This window comes from Ambystoma mexicanum, chromosome 10 (assembly GCF_040938575.1).
Source record: "Ambystoma mexicanum isolate Mex_15411 chromosome 10, UKY_AmexF1_1, whole genome shotgun sequence".
NCBI lineage: Eukaryota > Metazoa > Chordata > Amphibia > Caudata > Ambystomatidae > Ambystoma > Ambystoma mexicanum.
The window spans coordinates 869,693,656-869,710,294 of NC_090932.1; positions in this window are offsets into that span (position 1 = coordinate 869,693,656).

Here is a 16,639-nt window from a genome sequence, read left to right on the forward strand (position 1 = left end):
GATACCCTCACTAGCTACCCTATGGTTTCAGAACACCAGAAAGGCCCTTATGTTCAGCATACAGCGGATGGACATTCTGTTCCAAGTGAAGTAGACAATGCTTTACTGATGTTCCCTTTACCTCTGAGACCCTGATAGGGATAGCTAATGTCCCTACATCAGGTTACTGCATTTATTACAGTTACTTTAAGCCCGATCACTGACACACATGCATTTCTTCTCAGTCCTTCAGCTCCTGTTAACCTACTTGTTATTTATTTATTTAGCATTTGTAAAGCGCACCTAACCGCTCATATAAGTTAAATTGTACCATTTACTGTACACCTGATGGGCTATTTCTAAGAGTTCCCAATAATTATTACTGAAGCTGTTCTAGCAACACTTCATGTTTTAAGAAACATCTGTGTTACCTGTAAAGGGTGATTGGTCAGTCACCTCATTTACAAGAGTTACTTGAGACTGTCCCTTAATCTCTTTGGTCAGTACATGATAACAGAGTAGGTGGTATTAGGAATGCTGAGCCAGTTAAAATTACGAGTGATCTATCCAGGAAACTACTCTGTATACCACAGTATCCAATGAATCCCAAAGCAAAAGAAGGTATTGCGCCCATCACTGAGTTCCTATCAGATCAAGGCATTATTGTCCCACTACTAGCCCTTGTGAAAAATAATAATTTTGCCAGTAAAGAAGGCTGGAAGAAGCAAATATTGATTTGAGCCGGATCTAAATTCAGCAGTCATTCCCCTATTCCCAGTCATTCCAAACCCTACTACCATTCTGTCCTGCATACCGTCTATTGCCACACATTGTACTGTGCTAGATTTGTGCTTTGCATTCTTTTCTATACCAATACATGTTGAAAGTCAATTGCTGTTCCCATTTTCCCATCATGTAATTCAGTACATATGGAGCAGGGCGCCCGAGCGGTATACAGAATCACCTGCCCTTTTCTCACAACAGCTTGAACAGGGTTTACATGATATCAATGTTCCCAGGAAGTCAGTGTTGATGCAATATGTTGATGATTTTCTGTTGGCTTTTCTTTCATATGAGGTATGCAAACAAGACACACAGGCAGGGCCCGCTGCTTTGGCTAGTAAAGAGCATAACGCATCTAACAAGAATATGCAATCCGCAGAGAAAGGCTGCACTATTTAGCACATGCCATCATAACGGGACACACGGCAATAGCCCCTTTGAAGGAAAGAGGCAGCAGACAAGATCCTAAAACCCCAAACTGTAACGCAGATGAGAGCCTTTTTAGGTATTGTGGGAGCAGAACGTTTCAAATAAATAAATAAACACATAAATAAAGATATATCTGAATAAAGAATGAGGGGGATTTCTCTTGCAAGAGGGCTCTCAGGAGATGAGCTAAAATAATTTTTGGCCCACCCTTCTGAAATTACATTGCCCATATTCCCTTGTGTTTTCTTTTAGTGGATGTTATAGGTTTCACTGCTCCATTTTGGATTTGCCATAGCATATTCTTCCAGTGGACTTTTATGAGCAGCTGCAAATTCCCAGACTGAAAAGTGCTGTTCAGCAGAAACTGGTGCTAATTTCGCCAGTACCCACGTGATCAGGACTGGTACAATCTGGTACAGACAATGGAACTGCTCCTTGCTGACCGGAACTAGTAATTTTATTGGAGGTCCATTGTCCCTTGGAAATGATCGAATGACCGGAAGGCATCAGGTGACATCACACTCACATTGAACAAGGACAGTTCATTTATGAATGGGTTGGTTGTTTTGACTGGAGGTGCTATGAGTGTGCTACGAAGCCTAGTTGTAGTGTTCTCTAACCTTACCAGGTTAGGTGACCAGTACCCTATAAAGGTAAGGGGTCTTGAGGGTTGGTCAGGTCAATCATGCGTGTGGTCCTGTTAAATGCAGGATGCTGTTTTCCTTGACTTGCAGGCCAATGAGTAAACAATGCTTGTTATGTTATGTTATGTTACCAGATTTGTAACGTGCACGTTCACCCTAGGGTATCTTGGCGCAAAGGAAACGCACATTCAGGGAGACAGCTCAGAGCTAGAAAAGTAGTGTTCTGAGAAGGCGACAGAAGTGAAGATAATTCTCGACTCCTCTTAGGGCAGAAGGAAGCACATTCCAAAATTTGCTAGCTGCCACAGAAAAGGCCCAACCACTCATCCTAGACTGGTGGAACCTGGGGACCACAACACGATGGTATGTAGCGGAATGCAAGGTACATTGAGGGACATAGGACTGGGATTTATCCTGCAAATTACCAGCACCTTGGTGGTAGTAGGCACGATGCACCAAGCATAGTGACTTAAATTTGATCCTCTCTGCCAACGGAAGCCAGTGGAGAGCAGAGAGTACTAGGCTGATGTGGGCCCCACAGGGGATAGACGTAGCAACACGGACAGCTAGGTTCTGCAAAAGCTGTAGCTGATGAACAACTGCAACAGGTTTGGCCAGGTAGAGGGCATTGCAATAGTCAATGCGGCTCATAACCATGACAGATATCACTCATGGGCGCAGCGCAGCTGGCAGAAATGGTAGCACCTTGCAGAGTATTTTAAGAAAGACATTACCGGTTTTGCAGGTGGCACCAACCTGCGGGGGCAATAGAGAGAGTAGCCGAGAAGGTCACACCCAGGTTCTTTGCCACAGCCACTGGGGTAGGTGGATTTCCCGATTCAGAAGGGTAGAAAAAAGACACCCAGAGAGATGGATCAGGGGGAGAACCCACCACCAAAACCTCAGCTTTGTCCCGGTTGAGTTTCAGCCAATTGTCCATCCACCTCTTCATGGCCACCAGGCACACACACAGACGCAGCAATACTTCAGGCTGGTCGGAATCCAAACAGACCAGAATTTGGGTGTCATCAGCCTAGGCATAGCACTGGAAGCCGTAAGAGACAATCAGGGCGACAAGAGGCTGAACATAGATGTTGAACAACAAAGGAGACAAGGCAGAGCCCTGAGGGACACCACATGAAAGCAAGTGAGAGAAAGAACGGAAGGGGGACAGAGAGAAGAATGGACACCTATCAGATAGAAATGACGAGAACCAGGCCAGGACGGGGCCGGAAAGGCCGGTCAAGGCCATGCGGGACCAGGTCGTCCAACACAGAGGCAAGTACACTCTCCATGCCCCTCCCCGGCCAGAATCCTGACTGTAAAGGGTCCAGAAAACAAGAGGATTCCAGGAACGAAGAAAGAAGATGGGGCAACAGTGACTCCAGAAGCTTCATAAAGAAAGGGAGGAGTGAAATAGGATGATAGTTAGACAGCACTGCCATGTGCAGCAATAGTTTTTTCAATAGTGGAATAACCGTGGCTTGTTTTAATTCTATAGGGGTATGGCCCGATTGGCAGGATAGGTCAAATATCTTTGAGCACAGCCAAAGGAATAGGCTCAGATGGAGCGATAGACTTCATTATATTTGCGCACAAGACACATCCTCAGCAGAGAATACTGCAAACTCAGACCAGTGATGGGCAGAGGGAATTTCTTGAGAAGCAGGGTTGGCATTTGTAGAGCCCTGTGGGTCCTTTACAATAGCCTTGTGAATATTGGTAATTTTAGTAATAAAAAAGTTGTACAGGAAGTCACAGAGGACCTGAGTGGGCACAGTTTGAGATGTAAAAAGCTCAGACGAAGAAAAAACTTTATCCACAGTGAACAGTTTTTTCTACTGATTCAGAGCTGATCCACTTTTTTAAGTGAAAAAAACTTGTCTTGCAGATTTAATAGCTGCGTGATATTCCCTTGAGAGTTGTTGATAGGCTAGCCTTTCCCTGGGACTATAGTCAATGTGCCATTTTCTTTCAGTTTGCCTACGTTTTAAGTGTAATTTATTAAGCTCCTCAGAGAACCAGGGTGCTGAAGGATGAGCTTTGAGGCAGACATGTTTCAGGGGCAGCACTATCGGCAACCATATTAAGGGCTTTACAGAGAAATTAGAGATCAATCGAGGAGGAATTCTGACATCTTTCAACAATAAGAGATTGCAGATGAAAGTGACCCACTAAGTGCCAAGTTCGCTTCAGACTAATTGTGGGAGTGATTTTCAAACAAGTGACTGGACACAGTACACCAAAGTGGACAGCCCAGTGGTCTGACCACAGTAGTGGTATAACTGGGGCAATGGTGATAACAGAATGCGCAGAGAAAATGAGGTCAAGACATTCCCCCACATATGAGTAGGCTCAAGTAACAGCTGATGTAAGCCAAAATCAGATATATAGTCAAAAGACGGGGTCAATAGCATCGGCTGGGGCGCATTGAACCTGAAATTGAAATCACCTAGTACTACCAAATTAGAATAAATCAACTGGAGGGCAGCAACTAGTTCTAGAAAAGGTTTAAGGACCGGGAGGACAATAAGCAATCAAAAAGTGGACCGAGTAGGTGGCCAAAATAACTAGGCGGACCAGTATCGCCTCCATCTTAACACTACGCAGGAGTGGGGGGCGCTGTTGCGTACGACCAATATGGCTGCCTGAGTAGAGAGCTCCGGCTCAACATTAAACCTTTATCGGAATATATCCTGTCAGTGCCGTCTTGCAAGCCTGTGAGACGAGAAAATCTGCGGCGGAGGACCTACAGAACAAGCACAGGAAAAATTGAGGCTGTATGTCTAGGCGAACCCACCATATTTGCTTGAAGAAGTTCGGGCGGGCTGGAGGAGCAGACGCGGCCGGCCGCTGGCTCCACATTATTTCTACTGCGTGCCAGAGATCTTCCAGACGAAGTGGGCTGCAGCGGGGGAGGGGCGTAGCAGTGATCTCGCACCGTGGAGCCTGCAGGCAAGGGAGGACACAGCGGCGGCTGATTTGGAACACCGGGGGGCCTGTCGATGGTGAACATCGGCCCCCACTGTTGCCGCCGCCGGGGACGGCCGACACATGCTGCTGCGGCCACTGAGGACGAAACTCGGAGAGCCGGCGGAGCGGATTGGGGAGCTTCACACAACTGCGGCTGCCATACGCTCGGTGCCGCGGCTGCTCCTGGAGGGCTGGCCCCCTTCTCTCCCGTGCCAGCAGATCGAGGAGGAGAGCGCGGGGGAGCGGCGCTGAGACACGCGGGGGTCGTGTCACACCCCCTACCTCAACTAAGTGCAGTGGGGTGGACACGCCCCCCCCCCTCACAACGAGAACTGCTGTGTCACGGTATAATCCTCAGGGTGAGGCGAGGGGAGACTTATTGCCATAAATAAACAGCGGAGGCCAGTACTGCATCCAAGTGTATACAAGGCCAGGTACTCGCCATATGTAAAACGGTGGAGGAGGCTGGGGTGGTGCTCATCGGGCGACTGGGGCTGGGGCAGCCACTGCGGAAGGGACACAGGAAGCAGAGCCCACCTCCCCTCCCCCGGGGGCCTGGCGAGGATCGCTGCATAAGATACCATTGAAACTTATGAGGTGTGACGACAGGTGCACTGTTGACGCCTGGCTGTGTGCAGATAGATACTGGCGACACCTGCTGAGAAGTAACCCATTAATCCTGAAGTGGTGCAGGAGGGGCACCCCGCTATAAGCAGTGTGGGGGGAATTTATGTAGCCACACATTTGGGACCAGCCCAGTGGCCCTGGGGAAGGTATAAAGTGACAACTGAACACTCGGAGGAAGGAAAGTGCGTGACAGGCCAGCGCTTCCGCACGGCCACCCTATACTCGTTTACGAACGATTACACAGAAGTCCGTACTACGTGAGAGGACACAGTCCACTCAAGGGCTGCACACCACATTACAGAGAAAGGGCGCGGGGGGGAGAAACACCGGCCCGATGGACTCCTTCGCCAGTTCCCAGCCACACAGAGCGGCCGAGGAGGCGCCACAGGAACACGACCAACAAGGGGAAGATCCCCTGAACCGCTTGTCAATGCTGGTCCAGAATGGCTTCATGGCAGTCAACGTCAAACTGGACGACATAGTCGCAACAATTGGATCCCTGAAAGCTGGAGTGGATAAAGAGAGTGTGCACATCATGGAAGCGGAGAGCAGGATAAGCACGAACGAAGACACAATATCACAGCATGGCCGTGACATAGCCCGCCTCCAGACAGAGCTACGAAAAACTCAAAATAAGTGCGAAGATTTAGAGTCAAGATCTCGGAGGAATAATATCTGGATTGTTGGAATCGCGGAAACTTTTGGCAAAGGCGACATGAAGAGACAAGTGGAAAACCTGCTGAGAAACATCCTGGGAACAGATTCCTTCTCTGATCATTTCCTTGTGGAAAGGGCTCACCGCACATTGGCACCACTGTCGAAGCCTGGGGCGCCTCCCGGTACCATAATAGCCCGTCTCCTTAATTATAGAGATAGGGATGTGATACTCAGACTGTCCAGAGAGAAAGGTACTCTACACTTTGAACATAACAGAATCCATATATATCCTTCTTCTCCGCTGGCATACAGGCACAAAGGCGGTCCTATGAACTAGTTAAGAAACAGCTAAGACTACGCAATCTACCATATGCCCTCATCTTCCCAGCAAAATTGAGAATCCAACATGGTGGGAGAGCTCATTTCTTTGAAAACCCTACAGAAGCCATGGCATACATTGAGGCCTTTATCCCTCTGCCTCCCCGAGGCCGGGTGTCTGATCAGAGCACCAGGCCACAACCGGGAGACGAGATACCAGAATCAGCTGACTAACTGGAGTAAATCCGTGGGCCCCAACTGATGGGGAAAAAAACAGAAGAGGGTGAGGGAATTCCATATTAAGAGGCGGAAGCCGACTCCCTGCCGCCCGGAGAAGGGTAAACTTGTATTGTAAACGGACTGAACAAAAAACTTATAGTGAACCGAGCCGAGAGCCTCTTTCGAGGCAAGCCAGGTGCATGCAACAGGAGACCCTCAGGAAAGCTCCACAAGTTTAAGGGGATGTATGTTACAGGACAGCATCGTCAAGTTGGGGGAGATGATGTGGGTGGGGGATCAAAATATTTTGGGATGTTTAGCTCAGTTGAGCAGGGCGGGGAAGGGTGGGGGGAGTTCAGGGGTTGGGACTCAGTTGGAGGAGTCCTACGAGTTACAAAAAGTGGTAACATTGCAAAACATGAAACTCTCCTAAGCAACAGCAAGCCAAGTGACGCACAATGGGTGTACAGACATGGCTAACACTGTCAGAACGGCCCAAGGGCTTAGACTGAAACTTCTTACATGGAACGTCCGTGGTCTGAACAACCGAGCCAAGTTGAACAAGGTGGGAGCATATGTTACTCGTCATCAGCCCCAGATTGTCATGTTGCAAGAAACTCATGCACTCCAGAAGGTTAATACTGAGTTTTTGAAAAGGTGGGGTAAACATAGATACTGTACTGAATACTCCTCACAGGCAAGAGGAGTACGTGTCCTGATTCACCCATCCGTTGGGTTCCAACTGGGGAAAAGTAAAATAGACCCACTGGGTCATTACGTTATAGTGTGGGGAAGCATTGCGGGGGAAGAGCTGATATTGATAAATACATATGGTCCAAATGTAGATGACCCTGATTTCTACACGAATGTGATGCAAGAGATTGGTCTAAGTGAAAATGAGCAAATATTTTGGGGGGAGATTTCAACACTATATTAGACCCTGCCCTAGATCGCTCCACCTCCACGCACAGGAATCCCACGAAAACAGCTAATACTGTACAACAAATCATGTCGCAACTGTTACTGGTGGACGCCTGGAGAATAATACATCCCCAAAAGAGACAGTACTCCTTTTATTCCTTGGTGCATGACACCGAATCCCGTATTGATTACTGGCTGGTGTCTGCGTCTCTTATGCACCAAATTAACAAGAGTGAAATATTCTCCCGCACCTTGTCGGATCACTCCCCTATTCTGTTAGATATAACACTAGACAACATTAGACCCCCGGTCAGGAGATGGAGGATGCCTCCTGCCATCCTTAGGGACCCCGCAGTGGTAGAGGAATTACATACCGAGGTTGAATTCTTTCTTGAGACGAATAAAGACTCAGTACACAGTTCCGTGATTTTATGGGAGACATTGAAGGCATGGTGTCGGAATTGAAACAATAATATGCCTCCTATCCCAACAATTGTATGTGTATTGGCCTACGCCAAGTTGTCTAAACATCGTATGCGAACAAACTCCCCGGCAAGGTCTTGACCTTAGATAAAGTAATGTAAGTCGCCATCTTGGATTAAGACGCCATTTTAGGTTCTCTTGTTATATGGAAGTCACCCTGAACATCAAAATGGAGGCCGAATGACATTCTGAGTAAGATTCTGGCTGTTGTGACCTCCGTACACATGAATAATTAATATGCCTGCAGGCCACTTGTCGGGGTCGCGAACTGAGACCTTGTCCTACCATTGACCTATGTGTAAATGTACAACTATATCAGTGAAACTAATCAAAATGCATATATTATAGGATTGACCTGGCAAGGAACCCATAGGCCCGGCTCATAGAATGGTTAACCCGCGAGAGGGTTGGCCAAGGGCTGGACAAACAGTATAAAAGACCCAAGTATTCCAACGTGCGGTCTCTCTCACTAATGCATCGAACCTTCGTTGAAGTTTGTTACGTTACTCTGAGAGCCGAATAGCTATCTGTTTGTCAATTGACTTTGGTAACTATTGTAGCTTTTAAATAAAGCACTCGTATGTTCTTTGTAACCTGTGTTGGTGTGTTTCTTTCTCGGCTTCCCGGCCTCATATTATTTTTATGTTTTCACAGTTGGCGCCCGAATAGGGACCCTCAAGATTGATGCCGGATCATTGAAGGTTGACGCAGACTATCGAACCGGGATCGGACGGTGTGATACTGCGGGCCCGACTGAATGAGACGCGATACCTCGGCAGCGCTGCACGATCCGATCCTTGGACGATAGTCGTGTGGTCTGACACGGCATCTTGACGAGGGTCCATTTTTTGAGGCGGGCAGATTTGTCGAAATCACCAAACACAAGGTAAAATTCGTTAGGTAAGTTCTTTGGTAAACCGTACGGTCCTCCTTAGGTTTGGTCAGGTGCAGTCGTGACCCGGCTCTTAATTTAACCCTGACAATTTGAATTTGGCGTATTGTATCTGCAGACACAATTATTGACCAGGTAACACCAATCTTTTGTGAAATGCCTGGGAAATTGTCTAGCTGCTTTAGGGCTCTGTTCCGCAGCGATCGACAATCTTTGGAATTTAGCCGCCCGGCACCACAGGAGGGGTCGCCGGCATGTACTATGTACTGTAAGTATGGCATTGAAAGTATAGTATTTAATGATATTTGGCACAGACAAACCAGACATGCCTCCGAATTTCAGTGGCCAATCAATGGTAGTTTCGAGATCCCCCGTATTGAATACCTAGAATCGGTTTTGCCAAAAAAGAAGGCCAGACCTGCAGCATTTGATGTTTTGCAGAATTGGAAAAAAGTAGCGTTGCAGCAGCTTAAAAGTAGGGATAAACATGCACGCCGTCATAAAACAAATGCTGAAAAGGCGTTGTTATATGATAAGGAAAAACATTCGGAGTCAGTTAAAAATATGGATAGGGCTTTCTCACTCGGTATCCAGAAAATGTATCCCTCTAAAGATTTCCATGTTTCTGAAGAATTTATTGAAAAATTGTTAAACGAACGCAGGCCTGGTGCCTCTGCGCCACCTCCGTATGATCCTCTCCCGGGTGCTCTGCCCACTCCTGCTGTTATTCCTGTTCCACCCTGTGCAACCTATTATTCCTTTTCCTCTAGTTGTTGTTCCTCCACCTATCACGCCACCCCTACCTCTTGCACCTATAGTTGCACCCCCATTGAATTTGACCGCACCTCTTCTCCCGAGTGGTTCTGAACTGACTGAAGTTGATCGGGGTGCGGGGTCAAAGATTGTCACTCGAAATACTGTTTCTGCAGACAAGAAACAGGAATTATTTGCATGGGCTAAGCACTGTATGGAGAAAGGTGATCAAGTTAACGTTTTTTCCACATTATCAAGTATGGGCAATTTTCCCGAGAAAAATGTTTTTATCGAAGGTTTGGGGACTCATTTATGTGTAATGTGGGGAACATTACATAATGCGGATCTCCCACAAGGGGTTAGGGATTTAAATACTTTAGCACTTTCGAGGGACACAGAGGAGAAAGTACATGGTCATGTTGAGAGATTGTTTGAGTATAGGAGGGACTTTGAGAAATTACGAGAAGAGGATGATGAAGACCACAGTATGTATGTGCAGAAATGGTTCCTTCCGTGTCGTAGATCGGCACCTGAGGAAGTACAAATTTGTACCAAAGATGCGATTCGATGGATCTCGGATTCATCGATACCGCCAGATGAAGTATATGACACATATAGTCAGTATACAGTAGAAATGCAGAGGAAGGTGATTCAGGTAATGGTACAGTACCTGCGGGAAGAATGTGTAAGGAAGACGGTTAGTTGTCCTATAGAGTTATTGGGTATTTGTAAAAGGGCTTTTTCCCCCGACACTTCTTCGACTGCCTTAGCACTCGACCTGGCTCTGTTGCTTAGTAAGCGATCAGAGTTACCTATATCTCAGTTACCTATGAGGGAGGTTCCTCCGACATTTGTCCCAAAGGTTGAGATTCCCGTTAACGCTGGTGCGCCCGCTGTGGACATTCCAGTACATTATGTATCGCAATTTGTTCACGTCCCGTTTTCACGACAGGAAGTGAACACTATTAGACAATCAATTCCCGATATTAGGAAAAACCCGACAGGATTCTACAAAGAGATAGAGTCCGTTTTGCAGTCCTCTGTGTTCACCTTAAGTGATATTAACTTGCTGTTCCCTGTACTCCTGCCCGTAGATTTATGGAAGCAGGTTCGAACAATAGATGACGTACCAGGGTTGGGAGATACGTGGGCTAACATGACTAGGATTGATGGGGAAAGACCAGCTGGTTAGAAACCACCTCAGGTAATACTTACTTTGCCTGATAGAATTGTCACGAAATTGAAAACCATAATTCCTGAGACAAGAATTATTTGGGACAAGCTTACGGCCTGTGTTCAAGGAAAAACTGAAGGTGCCACTGAGTTCTTTAATAGATTCAAACAGGTATTCTCTGACTTCAGTGGACAGGACTTGGGCACAGAGTCTGGGAAAAGGTTGTTTGTGGACAAATTTGTACGTGGGTTGTTGCCCGACATCCAGTCACAGATCATGTCCTCTGAGAGCGCTTGGCAGGCGAAATCCCAATCCGAAGCTTTGCACATGGCTCAGTATTATGAGAACCGTGTTCATAATGAAAGAGAGAAAATAGAGAAGAGAAAAGGAGATTTGAAGACTAAAGTATTGTTACAACAAATTGTTAGAAATCCCAGAGGAGGTACTTCACAGACCAGAGGTCAGTATGTCCCGAAAGGAAACGCCCCTTTGGGTCCTGTGAATGTTAATCAATGTGCCTATTGCCGCCTGGAAGGTCATTGGCGAGCACTTTGCCCCGTCCTTCGACAAAGGTCAAACAATGCATTTGGGAGTATGGGTAGACGACCTAGAGGTCGCCCTGGAGCAGGGGGCCCTGATAGAGGTCAGTTTTCGCAAGATCCTCAGCAACCTTTTTCACGGGAAAATCAGATTTCGAATGTGGACACGAGAAACATATTTGATCACCCTTCTGCTGCCTACCTTTCTGAAGAGCTTCCTTCCGATGACATTTTATTTCGTTAGGACTGCCCGAAGCAGGGTTTGGAACCTTCACCTATTCCCGTTAATCAGAAAGGTCCCTACTTTGAATTGTTAGTGGGGAATAGGAAACATCAGTTTTTGATAGACACTGGAGCACAGAAGTGCTCCATTGATCATTCCCGGGTTCCAAACATTCCACTGTCAGGGCAAACAAATGTTTCTGTAGGGTTTTCTGGTATACCAATTGCTTGCCCGGTTTCTTCGCGGTGTCTGTTTCTTTGGGTCCCTTCACGGACCATTGTCCCTTCCTCCTGACTTCGAACTGTGGAGAGAATTTGCTGGGGTTAAATTTGTTGAAGAAACTGAATGCAGTAATTCATTGTTCTTCTGATGGAGTGCGACTGACGGTTTCACCACAGCAACTTCCCAATTCTCAGTTTCTGACTCCACCATTGCCTCCTGAGTTTAGCGTTGTTCCGGAATGTTTGTGGGCGATTGACGACAATGATGTTGGGGTGCTACAGATCGAACCCGTTAAAATAGTTTTGAAACATGGAGTTAAACTACCACGCATTCCGCAATATAAAATATCAGTTGAGGGTGAGTGTGCTTTGAAGTGCATTGTCTCCGATTTTGTGCATCGAGGGGTGATTGAAGAGATTGCAGGTAGTTTATGTAACAGCCTGATTTTGCCTGTATACAAGAAAGGCGACAATGCAATCCCATACCGTTTCATAATTGATCTACGTGCTATTAACAAAGTTGTCGCCCCACAATTTCTAATTGTGCCTGATGTAACAACGATACTAACAATGATCCTTGCTACAGCTACGCACTTTAGTGTTGTGGATCTAAAGAATGCTTTCTTTAGTATTCCTATACACAAGGAGAGTAGATATTTGTTCGCGTTCACCTTGGGAGGACGTTCATTCACATTTACTCGTGCACCTCAAGGGTATACTGAAAGTCCAAGCATTTATAGTAGAGCTTTGAAAGAGCAGCTTGATACCCTTGAATTGCCACCTACTTATACACTGCGTCAGTATGTCGATGATTTGCTTTTGGATGCAGATTCTGAAAGTGCTTGTAAAGAAGGCACTGTATTGTTGCTTATTCATCTGGCTGAAAACGGTCATAAAGCTTCGCTCAAAAAATTTCAATATTGTTGTCAGGAGGTCACCTATTTAGGCTACCTCCTGTCAAAGGAGGGGAGAAGATTGACACCTGAAAGAATAAAACTCATTTCTGGCATGGATGTTCCAAATACATAGAAGGAAGTCAGAGCCTTAATAGGTATGGCTTCTTACTGTAGGTTGTGGATCCCGAACTTTTCACTAGTGATAAAACCGATGTTGGCTTTGACGAAGAAGGGCATTTCTTTGCCGCTGCCATGGAAATCGGAACATCAACAATCATTTGAGCTTCTCAAAACTGCGTTATGCTCTGCACCGGTTCTGGGTACTCCAAATTATGACAAGGCCTTTGTGTTGTTTGTGCATGAATGTGATGGATGTGCTTTGGCTGTGTTAACACAGGAACACGGAGGGAAGAATAGGCTGTGCGGCTACTACTCTTTCGCCCTTGATCCTGTCGCATGCGCTTTGCCAAGATGTTTGCGAGCTGTCGCTGCTGCTGCCGCGTCTGTAAAACAGAGTGAGGGGATGGTCCTAGGCCATGATTTAATTTTGATGGTACCTCACTCTGTAGATGTTCTATTGAATAAAACCCAAATGCAACACCTCACCTCCGCACGACTGACGAGGTATGAATTAATTCTGTTTGCCCCTCACATTCAAATTAAGAGGTGTTGTGTTATTAATCCGGCTGAACTCCTACCTTTCCCACAAAATACTGTTTGCGGTGACGAAGAATTACATGACTGCCTGTATACTACTGAACAGGAAACGAAGGGCAGGATAGACCTTATAGATACTCCTTTGAATAATGCGGAAGGGGAGATGTTTTGTGATGGCTCCTGCTTCAAACTCCCAGATGGTACATCTACAGCTGCCTACGCAGTTACTACGTTGAGTACGGTTGTTGAAACTAAGAGAATTCCGCATAACTCCGCGCAGGCCGCAGAGATTATAGCGTTGACCCGAGCTTGTGAACTCTCCGAAGGGCATACAGTAAACATATATACTGATAGCCAGTACGCCTTTGGGGTGGCTCACAACTTCGGGAGGCTCTGGTTGGAGAGAGGGTTCCTAACCTCACATGGGACCAAGATTCAGCATGGTACCCTGATAGTGCAATTGCTCTCGGCACTCTCACTCCCTAGTCAGTTAGCGATCATGAAATGTGCAGCACATCGTAAGGTCATAGATGATGTGGGAAAAGGGAACGCTTTTGCTGACCAGATAGCCAGGCAAATGGCTACAGACCTTAGCGCAGACATGTATGCTCTAAGGGAAACAAAAGATGCCTATGTAATGGATGAGGGTATCAGGTCTGTGCGAGATATCCAAGCTGATGCCACAATAGAAGAGTCTAAAAAGTGGGCCGAAGGAATGGGGAAACTAGATGATGATGGGTGTTGGGTGGATACATCTGAAGGGAAATGGTTGCTCCCTGATTCATATGTGCTGGCAATGGTTACGATGGCATACGGTCCTACGCATGTGTGTGCTCAGCAGATCACGAAAATGTTAGAACAAGTCTGGGTGAATGATAAAATTTTGAAGATTGCACAGCGACATGTTCAGAATTGTATGATTTGCTTACAGCATAATGTGGGGAAGGGGACAGTAACTCCAAGGGGTAGCTTTGGGCCCCCTTCTGTTCCCTTCGAGGTCATCCACTTTGATTTTATTGAGATGGAACGATGTAACAATCTAAAATATGTTCTTGTGATTATTTGTGCCTTTAGTAAATGGGTTGAGGCTTTCCCCGTTAAGGATGCCACTGCCATGACCACTGCAAAGACTATGGTAAAGAAATTTCTTTCCACGATTTGGGCTTCCAAGGGTAATTTGGTCAGACAATGGTCCCCATTTTGTTGCAGCAGTAATTTTGCAGATATGCACAGCGTTACACATTGAAAAACGATTTCACTCAGCTAGGCATCCTCAAAGTGCTGGGTTGGTAGAGAGACATAACGGTATCCTAAAGAATAAGCTTGCAAAAACATGTGCCGGCACCAAACTGAAATGGCCAGATGCCTTACCTATTGTATTGTTAGCCATGCGTACTACACCTCAAACTAAGACTGGGCTCTCTCCATTTGAGGTAGTGATGGTGAGACCTGCTAACATTTGGGGCCTTCCGAAGCCCAAAACCCTGAAGGAGGTCAAAAATGTATTGCTTGTAGACTACTGTAACCAGTTGACTAAAAATCTGTATCTCATTTATCATCAGGTACAATCAGCTTTACCTGTACGGTTTACGGGCCCAGGATACGATATTCAGCCTGGAACTTGGGCCCTAGTGAAGGCCTACGAAAGGTCTTCCTGTCTCGCGCCTCGCTGGAGGTGACCCTACCAGGTGCTGGTGGTCACCCAAACAGCAGTGCGGGTGGCTGGAAAGAAGCATTGGATCCACGCGACGCATGTCAAGAAACTTCCTCACCCGACGCCACACGCTACAGAAGAAGCAGAACCCCTCGCTGATGCTACAATCTCTGATCCTGGAGTAGCAAGCATCGCTGTGAGTGCGTCGGAGAATTTCTCTGAGCCCGTGGAGCTTGGGGAACAGTCCATTTCATCTCCGCACTCTTTGAAAAGGTCACTGTTTCAAGTTCTGCGACTTCCGTCGCCTCCGATACGTTGCTTCCCTCAGGAAGTGACGCTACTCTATTTCCGGATCAAACAGTACCGGGTACCATCAGGTACAACCTTCGACGAAGAAAATAGAACTACGGCACGGGTCTTTCCTGTGCATCTGAAAAGAAGAAGTGACTGAAAGTTTTCTCTTGTAAAAGAAAGTTCTTTTTGAACAAAAGGAAAAAAAGGGATTCTGCTGGCTAGGGTTGGGGAAGGACTAAGAAGTCGCGCGACTGCAGTGTCGCCAGCAACGAACATTGGGGTCGTCGATTGAGAAACTACGATGCCTGCCACCTCCACTGCTGCTCCTCGCATTGGACTTGTAAATAAGGGGGTGACCAACTCAGACAACGAACAATGTGCCTGGGCCCCGAAAACGTATTGCTGTGTTGTGTTAATAATAATTGGAATTTGTATAGTTACTGCTGTGGGACTTTGGTACTTCGAAGAAATGTACCCTCTAAAACCTCTACTGCCAATTGAGATTGTACCTACTGCTTTGACTCCCTCTGTACACCTTCACACCTTCTCACCAAGAGACTCCCAGCATAGACGAAAGTACCATAATAACACTTTAATGATAATAATGAATTCAACTCAGTCCATTTTTAATAAGAGTAATTGCTGGATTTGTACCCATTTACCGCAACATGGGAACAAGGGGCTAGGATGGTATATTCACCCTTTACCTTTAACGACTGCTTGCTATGCCTCTCTTAGAGCACTGTTCTTTGGCCGTTGGAGTGATAGCATCTCGGGGAACTTTGATGGAACTAATTTAAATGATTTTGAAACACGTGAATTGACTCCCCTGGGATGCTCGCTTTTTGCAAATAGAAGTAGACCTAATGTTGCTTCTATTAAGCCATCTGATAAACTATCTCTTCCTTTTCAAACTCTAATTTCCTTTAAAATGGCTCTGATAGGCAATAAGGACGCTGTGCCTCATTCCTACTCTATTAATCATAGCCCCGATTCAGTCCCCTTTTGTGTACAAAGAAATGGCACTCGGTCAATGGGAGATTTTGAAGGTTGTGTGAACATTGTAAATTTGACCGGGGAGAACAGGCCTCTGTATGTAGGGGGGCCTGTCTATTTCATTTGTGGTAGTTCAGCATTTCCCTGGTTGCCCAAGGATTGGCAGGGAACCTGTTATTTAGGAATCGTGTTACCTGGGGTATTCATAGCCAGTACTTTGGAGGTTTCTAAGGCTCGCCCATGGCGGGACGAGAACGGAGATACGCCTGGGCAAGTATTGGGAGATAAAGCAAAATCAGTTGTGCCG